The 14201-nt window shown below is 29.2% G+C and overlaps 1 long non-coding RNA gene across 1 annotated transcript; it reads right to left on the reverse strand.

The window, feature by feature from the left end:
• Nucleotides 1–4324: 4324 nt before the first annotated feature.
• LOC141906727 (uncharacterized) lies at nucleotides 4325–14182 on the reverse strand. Its single transcript, XR_012619408.1, has 3 exons — nucleotides 14011–14182; nucleotides 13551–13655; nucleotides 4325–4415 (listed from the first exon to the last, which is right to left on the reverse strand). It is a non-coding gene; the product is annotated as an uncharacterized LOC141906727 (long non-coding RNA).
• Between the last annotated feature and the right edge of the window lie 19 nt (nucleotides 14183–14201).

Raw genomic sequence — 14201 nt, forward strand, 5'->3', positions numbered from 1 at the left:
AATTAAGATAAAAGCACATTTAAGTGGTACATTAGAAATTGACTTAAAGCCGAATTGCTATATAATCTTTATTTCCCTTTTATAGTACACTGTGTATAAGGACCGAAAGACCTTGTTATGACCGGACCTCCCTGGTGCGGTGCAAGACATGATGCTAGAAAATAGTTTGAAGGAGAGGGGTTAGTAAAAGAGAGCTATTAGCAAGAGGAATAAGACCTAAGTTTAGGATAACCTGTCAGAATAAGGCTCTCAATCTGACATACACAGTGAAATTGAAATATTCTCCCTTCCAAATTCAGGAATGTATTTGTGCACGTACAGATTTGTTTTATCTCCCTTCCATCAGAAGTAAATCTGCGTGAAATGATTTTGGCAATATGTATCAAAACTAATACAGCTGTATGAAGACACAATAGGTTCACTTAGATACAGATAAATAAATGTGCTCAGATACACATGTATCAACTACATTTTAAATGTCCATGAACCTGAATGAAAAACAATTTCACATAACATATTGAATTTACCTTAATTGTAGATATCTAATAGTAATATATTAATGAGTTATTCACCTTTGATTCTCAGTTAAACAATATCTATTATGCATAACTTGACACACAGTATGGCTTTTAGATGAATCAGTTAGGTGTAGGTAAATTTTGGCTATTGTGAAGAACATGACTAGTTGCCATAAGCACGGCAGTTGGAGATGTAAATACCGATCAGTCGATGAGACTGATTCAGATGTGCTTATACATATATCAGCTATATTTAAAATTTCAGTACTACGACATTTATATAATGGGCCTGTATTACTTACCGTATAAATAGTTTTTGATCTTAGAAATATTGAATTCATCTTAATTGTGGATCTAAGCCATTGGTTAATGAGCAATTTTTCCTAGCTATACATGATAATTGTCAATTAAACAATAATCATAGCGCAAAACAAGGTACAGAGTATGGCTGTTGGGAATGATTTTAACCAATTAAAGCTTTGTTTTATTCTAGATTTGTCAAAATGCTGAGACCTAATCACAGTTTCTAAAAGACACGCCCGCAGTCCATAGTTTCCCCATATATATTACACCAGATCTTGATAGAGCCCAAGACACTATTTTATACATCTTTCCCCCAGAAATTCATTAATGCAATGGGTAAAGCAGCATATAATATATACTGTAAAGTGCCTGAATGTTTATAAATGTATCAATATACTTTTGTAAAAAAATCTATTAACTGACGATAAAGTTTGATTGATATATATCTTTACAGGTAAAGCCAGCCTAAATGTATATGGGGCCCTAAAATATCTACACCAGAAGAGTTTCACGTCAAACATTTTAAGATATTGAATGATTGCTAATATCTAAGCGATTGGTTATCTTGATTGTCAGTTAAACAAGCCATACGAGGCCTGAAATATCTACGGTACATTTGAAAAATTTCACATTAGATATTGAATTTATCTTAATTGTACAAATCTTTTAATCAATAACTGACCAATCTTCATTTTAATTATCAGACCAAAGAATATTCAAGGGACCTCACTCAATCATTTCGTCTAATATTGTAAATATTCAAGCAATCATTGCCCTAACTATATTTCAATTTACTTTTAATAATATACCGGCCATAGAGCTTCAATAAAGTAGTGCGGAGATGGTTAGCTTGACCAGCGTCTCTATCCTCACCAGTGCCTATGCATTCTACCCTAGATATGAAAAATCAACTTAGCTTTATGTATGTATGCATTCCTGTTGCCATGCAGGATGAGACTGCCAGGTTTGGTTGCGGCAGGTCTTTCGGTGTTTGGTTCATTCAACGTGGAGTCTTTTGTGGGCACTTCTAGTGGGTAGATTTTAGATGGGCCTTTCCGGATAAACCTAAAATGAGTAAAAGAATGTTATTCTGTAGTTACACTATCCTTTCTGTATCATACATCGTAATTTACACATATATCAACTTAACTTTCAATATTGCTGAGTTCAGTGTTCTTTTTTCGCCATCTTCTGTAGTCGCCTTCAGCATCTTCTTTTTCATCTTGGGAGTCCTGAAATGAAAAAAAAGAGAAGAGCGATGAAAAACCTGGTACGGAACAAAACTAATGTCCGAAAGCTTTTCAGCTCTCCGTCGCTGGTCACATGCCGAGAACACCAGACAAAGAGCCAGCCAGGAATATACTGCCCTCTACACGCCCTCACACAGAACACGAAAACCAGGATGACGACGCCTTACTTTCACCATTTACCGACAGGGTGTGCCGGGTGACGTCAGTAACTGACAAACCTATCAAATTACCCAAGCCAAAAATAGGGCAGCGCAACTGGATTGCCCGCACTAGCACTCAAAGGAAGACAAGACTTAGCCCTGCCCGAAGCAACCCACGCGGAATCAATGAATACTAACGCTCAAAGGAAGACAGGAAAATCAATCCCTGCCCGAAGCAATCCCTTAAAAGGAATCAATGAATGCTAGCATGCAAGCGATCCCGCAGTGAATCAATGAATCTCAGCACGCAAAGGAAGACAGGGAAATAAATCCCTGCCCGAAGCAATCCCTTAAAAGGAATCAATGAATGCTAGAACGCAAAGGAAGACAAGACTAAATCTTTGGCCGAAGCAATTCCTGAAAAGGAATCAATGAATACTAGTAGACAGTCCAGCTTTACCACTCCATTTTTAACCTTTGCAATCCGACCGACTTGCCCGTCATTGACGTCACCCAGCACGCTCTGTTGATACGTGGGGAGAGTGAGGCCTCGTCATCCTGGTTTTCGTGTTCCGTATGAGGGCATGTAGAGGGCAGCCATTTCCTGACCGACTCTTTGTCTGACATCCTCGACATGTGACCGGTGAAGGAGAGCCGACGCTTTCGGACATTAGTTTTGTTCCAGCAAACGTTGAAATTCGACAGAGAAATCGGCCCTGAAAAATAAAACGGATTAAACCCTGAAAAATAGAACGGATTAGTTAACACGGAACAGCACAGGACAGTACGGAGACGAACAGTAACACATAAAACATAAAGACGTCGTTCCTCAGGAAGCAGGAACAGGAGCAGGAGCGGGAGCGCAGCGAAGATCACCAGGAGGAGAATCCACAGTAGCATGTTCACAGTGTGAGTAAGCTGAGGTGAATGGCCTATGCTTGTGTACACCGTGGTCAGCCGGTGACGTATTCAATAGCGCGTATAACTGATATCAACAACTCTGAAAAACCGCAATTGTGTCCCTATTGTTGAATGGTTTTACATTATGAAAGGTTCCACCACCGGGTTGAATACGCGCCAGTAGCCAGCTGAACAATATAGTGGAGGAACTTTAATAAGGCCATGAAATAAATAAATAACTTGATATCCAACCTGCCAACAGCTACTTCCGAATTTTATAGCCGCCGCCTGCTTTTTTTTCTTAAATTCTAGAATAATTTATAAATTATACCGACCGATAGCTCTTCAGTTAAAGATTCACACCAACACAGGTCTTCATATCAAAGAAACCGCGTAAACATTTACTAATGAAATTAGTTTATTAGTCACAACTACGTAAGGACAGTTCATGCACCCCAAGATAACTAACTCACACCATGCACGAGGAAAGCGGTCTATTTGAGGCATTGGGGGAAAACCCACTAATACATGTATTCATGATTAATCATCATTCATAGGGCCTACTGTTATCACGGAATCCCGTCAATAGACAGATTTTCATTTTTTTTAAACTCCTTGATTCAATTGAGGGGAGACATATTAGGCTTTTTTTAAATACTTGGAGCACTGAACTTCTGAAATTCTGCCAAAAAACTTCATGTTTACCACTCATAATTTGAAAAAAAAAAACAAATTGTTTTCTTTAATTTTGATACTGGATTAAACGGAACATCATCATGTAAATTTAGGAAAGTACATATTAGAATTTCGTTTCTTGTTCCAATTTACTCTTATCCCATTTTTGATTTTGGTCATAGAGTATGGCGGTATCAAATCATGCTTACAGGGTCAGTCTGTCCATGAGGATACCAGTTGTGATTAGTCAGACAAGTCATGATTAGGCATTGATACAATTCACTAAGTGAAAAAGTGCCACCTGCCACTTTTTCCGCATTAAGTGTTAAATTCTACTTAAGCCTACAAAAATCATGTCATCATTGATGCCGGTCCTCTGATAGAAGAAAAATAAACTCAAAAGAACCATTCAGTAAATGATAATAATAATATTGAGTTTATTAAATCACAATGCAATAAAAGTGGTAATTTTCAATTTGCCTCGCACAAATTCATACGCTCACTGTTGTAATGTGGTCACAATTCTCTGGTGAAATTAATCCCTTAAGTTCCTAATCTTTGTTTCTTGGTGAAATAATGTACGTTCGATATTGAACCTCGCCATCAATGACTCTCGCCTTTCTTTCCCACTACCAGAAATAATAAAAAGAAAGTATTTCTTAGTGGTTAATTATTGATGTCGAAAAGTCTGTACAGTCTTTGAATTTAGAAAATTATACAGCGAAACCACGTTGCAACCAACTTCAGGGCACTAGAAAATCTGTTAGTTATAACTCGTTATATCAAGTATGGAAATAATTGATATTGTCTTATCTGGAATGGAATTCTAGTTTTGTATTAACTGATAAATTGTTAAAACGAGGTTCCGCTGTAAAAAGAGTTCTACAGATGGTGAAAATATCTCAGAATTCATTGTCTCAAAATTGAGGTTGGAATTCCAAATAAATCTGTGACTGAAATATCAGTAATAGGGATAATAGGCTTTCAGATCAAAGGTCGAAGGGTCGAGTGAGTAAAAAATGAAAATAACAATAATTTCCAGTTGAATTAGTCGCGCACACTCCTAATTCAACTGGAAATTATTGTTATTTTCATTTTTTACTCACTCGCCCCTTCAACCTTTAACCTGAAAGCCTATTATCCCTATTACTCTTAAAATATTCATATATATATAAACATAATTTACATGAATAACATTTAAATTGACAGATTATTCAATATAAAAGTGTAAGCTCTTATAGAATAGATATATAGATATATTTACAACATTATTTCAATATTTATATTTGTATGAGTTAGATTTTTAAACATTAAAAGTGTTAGTAAAGTGTGATTGAAATAATACATGATATAAATCATTGAACTTCTAAAATCAATTTTAATAAAAAATTTAGTATTAAAATGGAAGCAAATAAGTACTACTGCCCAACATGTAATATCAATATAGATAAATCCCAAAAATCAAGACACAATAAAACTAAAACACATTTAGAGAATAAATTGAAACTAGAATATAAAGATGATATATTAGAAACTAAATTAGATGAATTAAAGAATGAAAAAGAAACATATAAATGTGATACATGTAATCAATCATTCAGTGATAAAAGATATTATAAAGAACATTTAAAATCTAAAAGTCATATTAGTATTAAGAATAATGACATTTTAAGGAATGAAAAAGGATGACGTTAGTCGAAGAAATGGAAGAGGATTCTAAAATGTTAATCAATTTTAATAAAAATATATATTATAAATGGAGGAACAATCACAAGCTATAAATATAAACAATAATGGTGTAATAAATATATATCAGAAGACATGTTATAAGTGTAAAATAAATAAGCCATTTACAGAATTTAATAAACATAAAAAAACTAAAGATGGTAAAAGTTGTTATTGCAAAACTTGTAATAAACTATATAATAAACAATATCGAGCAAATAATCCAGAAAAATATAAAGAAAAAGATAAACAATGGAGAGAAAATAATCCAGAAAAGTGGAAAGTTTATAATAAACAATGGAGAGAAAATCACCCAGAATATATGAGAGAATGGAGAGAAAATCACCCAGAATATATGAGGGAATGGAGGGAAAATAATAGAGAGAATATTAACAATTATCAAAATGAAAAATATCAAACAGATCTAAATTTTAAAATGAAAAAAATGTTTGATAAATAGATTAACACAATTATTCAGTAAAGAAAACCACTCAGTTACACTAGCACATTTATTGGATTGTTCAGATAAATTCTTCAAATCATGGATAATATTTCAATTCGATGATAAAATGAATATAAATAATTATGGTAATTATTTTCATATTGATCATGTGTTGCCTATTTCTAAATTTGACATGAATGATGAATATGATAAAAAGTTAATTTGGAATTGGAAAAACCTGAGACCTCTTGAAAAGAAGGAAAATATGATTAAACATGACAAACTAGATTTACAGTTATATTTAGAACAGTTAACAAAAGTAAAGAAATGCATTGAATTATGGAACAATAATCCAAATAATGAACAATACGTTGAATCTTTATTGAGTGGTTAAAGATTAATATATCTCAAATAAAATATATTAAAAAAACAATAACTTCAACTAGCCATTATTTCTATTTTAATTTTTAATATTTTCTTTTACAATTCTTTTCAAAAGAGAATACTTTATATCGCAAATGAAAAATACTAAAAAAACAATAACTAATACTAAAATTCTTTACAACTAACTAAGTTAGTATTAATCTAAAGAGATGCTGGTATCATTTTATAATACTTATATTTTTTTTTCTTATTAAATTTCTCTAATATAAATGTCAAAGAAATCGAGTAAGAATAGTATTGATATTGAAAAGACATTAGATGATTTGGGTATAAGTGATAATAAAGATACAGTTGTAACTAATTGTGCTCAAGTGAATTGTTATATAGATTATGAATACTATTTATATTGTAAACACTAGGATTATTAATTGCTGGCGGGAAATCTAAGGATTTCTTGGGAAAAATTTTAACTTATCAAGAACTAGATGCTATGAAACCCGATAAAGTAATAAAATATTTTAAGATTTATGAAGAAGCAAGATTAGCCCGAATAAATGATTCTATTTCAGATGGTATTGTCAAATGTTATTCTAAGTTATGTAACCAGTTAATACCAATTAATGATGAAAATAAATTATATAGTGATTTAAAAAATGACTATTTAGTTATGACTGAATTAAAAAAATGGGTTGGTTATGCTTCATTCCAATTAGGATCGGTTATGACATTAATTTCTACTGGTGTCATAACATTTTCGAATATCAAGCCTATGGAATATAAATCAGGTAAGAACGAAACAGATGTACTACAACCAAACGTCGAAACAGAAAATGAATCAGAACAAAAATTAACTAAATTAAATGAGTGATGGCGTTAAGAAAAAGGCTAGATCCGAAAAACAAATTAAATGGGCAAGAGAATTAGGTAAAAGATCTTCAGAATTAAAAAAAGCTAAGAAAAAGAAATTAACTGATATAAATGAATCACAGAAATTATCTGATATTGATTCAAATAATAATCCATCTAATTCTTCTAATGCTGGAAGTAATTATAAATTATATATTACAATTAGATTAGTAACAGTTATTATATTATCCGGTGTAATATATAAATCAAAATTCAAATCTGATGATAAATATGATTCCAATGACAATAAACCTATTATACCAGAAAATAAATCAAATGATAAAGTCATTGAAAATAAACCAAGATTATTATTAATGGATTAAAATAAGATGAAAAAAGAACAATATTTAAGAGATTTATATTATAACCCAGAGAGTGAAGTATCATATTCTAACGTTTCAGAATTATGGAATAAAATTAAATCTGATAATGAAAATGGTGCCGTACGGCGCCCACACGGTGATATAAAATATAGTGAATTAAAATCATGGTTACAAAATCAACCAACATATCAAATCCACAAGAAAATGGATAAAACTTATTTAACAAGAAAAGTTATGGTTTCATATATCGATCAACAATGGCAAGCAGATTTAATTGACATGAAGAACTTAGAAGAATACAACAAAGGATATTTCTGGATATTCAATGTTATAGATATATTCAGTAGATACGCATGGTCAATTCCAATCAAAAATAAAACTGGTATAGAAGTGACAAATGCTTTTAAGAATATATTTGAAGAAGCTATTCCAGATAAGATACAATTTGATGAAGGTAAGGAATTTTATAACAAACATTTTAAAAAACTATTATCTGATAACGATGTAGACTATTTTTCAACACATTCAGATAAAAAAGCATCTATTATAGAAAGATTTAATAAAACATTGAAAACTAGAATGTGGAAATATTTTACTGCTAATGAAACATATAAATATATCGATGTATTAGATGATTTAGTGAAAGGTTATAATAATTCTAAACATAGTTCTATAAATATGAAACCTATACAAGCTAGAAAAGAAGATAATTCAGAAATAGTTTGGAATAATTTATATGGCGCATTTGTTACACATGATTTCGGCGAACCTAAATTTAAAATAGGACAACATGTCAGAATATCTAAATATAGAAAAACATTTTATAAAGGTTATACCCCTAATTTTACAGAAGAAATATTCAAGATTAAAAAGATAATATTAACTAATTTGTTTATAAATTAGAAGATCTAAAAGATGAAGAAATATTAGGTTATTTCTATGAACAAGAATTATCACTTGTACCAAATCCAGATGAAATAGAATACAAAATAGAAAAAGTATTGAAAACAAAAACTCTTAAAGGAAAAAAGTATTCTTTGGTGAAATATAAAGGATACGATGATAAATTTAATGAATGGATTTTATCTAGTAAAATCAAAAGAATAAATGAGTAAAGATTTATTTATATTTGAACCGCATAATATGTTAGTTACTGGAGTAACCAATTGTGGTAAAACACATTTCATATTAGATTTGTTAGAAACTATTTATAAGAATCATTTTGATAATATAATATTATTCTGCCCCACTTATGAAATGAATGAAACATATAATAGAGATATAGTTAAGATAAAAAAGTTTATTATATCAGATCCTAAAACAGTAAAAGAAAATTTAGATAATTGTATTAAAATAGCAATTGATACTTATAAAGGATCAAATACATTATTCATTATAGATGATTGCGCAAATTTACATGATTCAAAAGTGAGAGAAAGTGAGTTATGTTATTTAGTTTTCTCTGGGAGACATTTTGGGATAACAACATGGGTTTTAAATCAAAAATATAATTCAATTGTTAAAGACTTTAGGGAGAATATAAGATTTCTAGTTTTATTTTATAACAAAGATAAAAAATCTATGCAACAATCATTGGAAGAAAATCAAATTATACCTACTGAATTACATGATGAATATATGAATAAATTAAAGAATAATTAAGGTTCAAAATTATTACTGAGATTACAATTTCCATATGAATATAAATTTATAAAATAACTATTTATAATTTGGAATATTATAGAAACTAATTTATATATCTATATACTAGACGTACGAGTAAGAAAGTAAGATTCTTACCAAGAAAGTAAGATTCTTAGATTCTTACGTACGTCTAGTATATAGATATATAAATTATTAAATGAATTATATAAAAATGAATAAATTATATGTTTTCTCTTAATAATAATAAAAATAGATTATATTATAACTATTTCTATACTTAGATTAATAATTTTATGTTTTTAATTATTATAAAACTAATTTATATAACTATATACTAGACTTCATCTTTTAGATCTTCTAATTTATAAACAAATGGTTTAGTTAATATTATCTTTTTAATCTTGAATATTTCTTCTGTAAAATTAGGGGTATAACCTTTATAAAATGTTTTTCTATATTTAGATATTCTTACGTGTTGTCCTATTTTAAATTTAGGTTCTCCAAAATCATGTGTTACAAACGCTCCATATAAATTATTCCAAACTATTTCTGAATTATCTTCTTTTCTAGCTTGTATAGGTTTCATATTTATAGAACTATGTTTAGAATTATTATAACCTTTCACTAAATCAACTGTTACTAATCCAATTGTAATATATAATTTATAATTACTTCCAGCATTAGAAGAATTAGATGGATTATTATTTGAATCAATATCAGATAATTTCTGTGATTCATTTATATCAGTTAATTTCTTTTTCTTAGCTTTTTTTAATTCTGAAGATCTTTTACCTAATTCTCTTGCCCATTTAATTTGTTTTTCGGATCTAGCCTTTTTCTTAACGCCATCACCCATTTATTTTAGTTAATTTTTGTTCTGATTCATTTTCTGTTTCACTGTTTGGTTGTAGTACATCTGTTTCGTTCTTACCTGATTTATATTCCATAGGCTTGATGTTCGAAAATGTTATGACACCAGTAGAAATTAATGTCATAACCGATCCTAATTGAAATGAAGCATAACCGACCCATTTTTGTAATTCATTCATAACTAAATAGTCATTTTCCAAATCACTATATAATTTATTTTCATCATCAATTGGTATTAACTGGTTACATAACTTAGAATAACATTTGACAATACCATCTGAAATAGAATCATTTATTCGGGCCAATCTTGCCTCTTCATAAATCTTAAAATATTTTATTACTTTATCTGGTTTCATAGCATCTAATTCTTGAAAAGTTATTATTTTCCCGATAAACTGATTACATTTCCCGCCAGCAATTAATAATTGAAGATGATGCTTACAATATAAATAGTATTCATAATCAATATTGTAATTAACTTGAATAGAATTAGAAACAACTGTATCTTTATTATCACTTATGCCCAAATCATCTAATGTTTTTTCAATATCAATACTATTCTTACTCGATTTCTTTGACATTTATATTAGAGAAATTTAATAAGAAAAATATTATAAGTATTCTTCAAATGATACTAGTATCTCTTTAGATTAATACTAGCTTAGTTAAAGGTAAAGAATTTTAGTATTAGTTATTGTTTTTTTAGTATTTTTTATTTGTGATATAAAGTATTCTTTTTTGAAAAGAAAATATTAAAAATTAAAATAGAAATAATGGCTAGTTGAAGTTATTGTTTTTTTAATATATTTTATTTGAGATATATTAATCTTTAACCACTCAATAAAGATTCAACGTATTGTTCATTATTTGGATTATTGTTCCATAATTCAATGAATTTCTTTGCTTTATCTAATTGATCCAAATATAACTGTAAATCTAGTTTGTCATGTTTAATCATATTTTCCTTCTTTTCAAGAGGTCTCAGGTTTTTCCAATTCCAAATTAACTTTTTATCATATTCATCATTCATGTCAAATTTAGATATTGGTAACACATGATCAATATGAAAATAATTGCCATAATTATTTATATTCATTTTATCATCGAATTGAAATATTATCCATGATTTGAAGAATTTATCTGAACAATCCAATAAATGTGCTAGTGTAACTGAGTGGTTTTCTTTACTGAATAATTTTGATACTTTAGATCTTTCAGCTTTTGCAATATGTTTGTTTGCCATCTTTTTTAGTTTTATTTTTTTGAAATTCTGTTAATGATTTATTCAATTCACACTTATTACATTTCTTATAGCATATATTTATTACACCATTATTGTTTATATTTATAGCTTGTGATTGTTCCTCCATTTATAATATATATTTTTATTAAAATTGATTAACATATTTGGAGTTATGATATTTTGATTTAAGATGGTGTGATTTATTGCTTCGAGTATAATATTTTCCACAATTACATAAAACGCTTTCATTAGGATTATATTTAGGCGCAACAATTTCATCATCTGAATTACATTGAATTCCAATATCTTTATAAGAATTATTATTATCTAATTCACATTGAATACCAATATTTGATGAATTTTCATTATAGATAATTGGTTTATCATCAAAATTTAAATAATATTATTGTCTTTTTTCAATTCTTAAGTTAATCAAATTATTGTAACCTCTAGAAAGTATTAAATCATCATTTCTTTCATTGAAAGGAGTTTCAAGAATATTTATAATTTTTTCATCTAAAGTTCCTTTATGATTTAAAACTGTATTAAATATGTTTTAAAAATGATTTTTGATTCCATTATCTATCAGTTCAATAATTAAATATGCTTTATTTGATAATATTTGATTGATTATAGAAATTTTATCAATTTTATATTGTCTTCCATACACTAAATTTGTTGCTGAGATATAATTTGTAATGTTAAATAATGAAAATAAGTTATCATTATTCATATTTCTAATATGACTTTTAGATTTTAAATGTTCATTATAATATCTTTTATCACTGAATGATTGATTACATGTATCACATTTATATGTTTCTTTTTCATTCTTTAATTCATCTAATTTAGTTTCTAATATATCATCTTTATATTCTAGTTTCAATTTATTCTCTAAATGTGTTTTAGTTTTATTGTGTCTTGATTTTTGGGATTTATCTATATTGATATTACATGTTGGGCAGTAGTACTTATTTGCTTCCATTTTAATACTAAATTTTTTATTAAAATTGATTTTAGAAGTTCAATGATTTATATCATGTATTATTTCAATCACACTTTACTAACACTTTTAATGTTTAAAAATCTAACTCATACAAATATAAATATTGAAATAATGTTGTAAATATATACTTTTATATTGAATAATCTGTCAATTTAAATGTTATTCATGTATATGATTATTTTAAGAGTAATAGGGGTAATGGGCTTTCAGGTTAAAGGTTGAATGGTCGAGTTCATTAAAAACAAATATTAAAAGTAATTTAAAACTATAATATATTTTCATAACCGTGTGTATTTCAGTTGAATAATAGAATAATTATTATTATTAAAATATATTTGATTATATGAATTTGTGTATTGTAAATAAATCAATTGGTCGCGGAGCGGAGCGGTAGCGAAGTGGAGCGACCAATTGATTTAATACAATATGCTTTTAAAATTTAAATTATTGATATCTTAGAATAAATGTTTAGTTATAATATAAAATACACACGGTTATGAAAATATATTATAGTTTTAAATTACTTTTAATATTTGTTTTTAATGAGCTCGACCGTTCGACCTTTGGCTTGAAAGCCCATTACCCCTATTACTAATATCTAAACATACGTGAAATAATCAATCACCAAATTTTACAAAACGTGTCCATTAGAAAAATGTAAATTTCAAAAATATCTAATCTGAATGGAGAAGGAAGGGGGAGCCTAACATCCACCAAATATCCTCATAATCAACCCTTTCGGAAATGTGTTTATAAACTCTACTAGGGCAGGGAGAAATAATGACCTAAGAAATTCGGTTATCTAAATTCAATATCAAACCACATTAAAATCATTTGAAAACGCGTTTAAATGAATTCATGTTCTTCCTCATCGGTTAAATAATCATCATTATCATCATTGTTATCATCATTTGCGTTGCCGCAGCAACCGCATCCACCGTGGGCATCGTCAGCGTCAGTTATCTAAATTACGCGAAAATAAAGATCTTCACCAATGGAAATAACATCTGACGAAATCATCTTGAAAATAACATCTTAAAATTGATCTACGCTGCTCGACGAAAATAAAAATCTTCAAATGTTAACGAAAATATCATCTTTCTGAATGATCTTGAAAATAACAATCTTAAAATTAATCTACACCGGGCGACGAAAATAACAATCTTTCGACGGGCGCCTTCGTCGGTATTTGAAACTTACTCGTTTGAAGCCGGACATGCTCGTAGGCATCACAGGTGAAGCGATAAATCCTAAATAGTTAATAACGGTCGTCTCTTCACCTCCTTGATTATCATTTACGAATATCTGGAAAATTAACATAATGCATAATCAACTCGAATTATACTAAAAAATATGAATGACTATTATACGGACAAATTTATTTAGAATCTTGCACGAGCTTAGTATTGTTGATATTGAATTGTTTTGTTTTTTTAATCAGTATTGTTGATTCTACTATGTTCTTCAAACTAAGAAAACTATGGTTAAATACGAAAGAACAAGTTTACTTCCGAATTGAATTTCACAGTTTAAGCCAGGTCGAATTTATAGGGTCCAGCACTACGGTTCATCGTACTAAAAAAATATTCCACTTAGAATTAAATTTAAAATCATTATACTATTTATTCAAAACTATATCTTAATTTCCTGACGGTGTTACCTCTGTCAGAGTTCATGTTCACCCAGTCCTGAGAAAGGCCGGTTCGCGGAGCTCCGTATACTGCCTATACTAAACAGCTCGCGTGAACCACCCGCGTTAGCGATATACCACTGACACTAAGGTTCTCAGTGAAAGTTCATGACGGTGTCGGGCGGCTTCCTGACGGTTTCAGGCGCTTCCCTGGCGGTTTC

Source organism: Tubulanus polymorphus, chromosome 6, assembly GCF_964204645.1.
Source record: "Tubulanus polymorphus chromosome 6, tnTubPoly1.2, whole genome shotgun sequence".
NCBI lineage: Eukaryota > Metazoa > Nemertea > Palaeonemertea > Tubulaniformes > Tubulanidae > Tubulanus > Tubulanus polymorphus.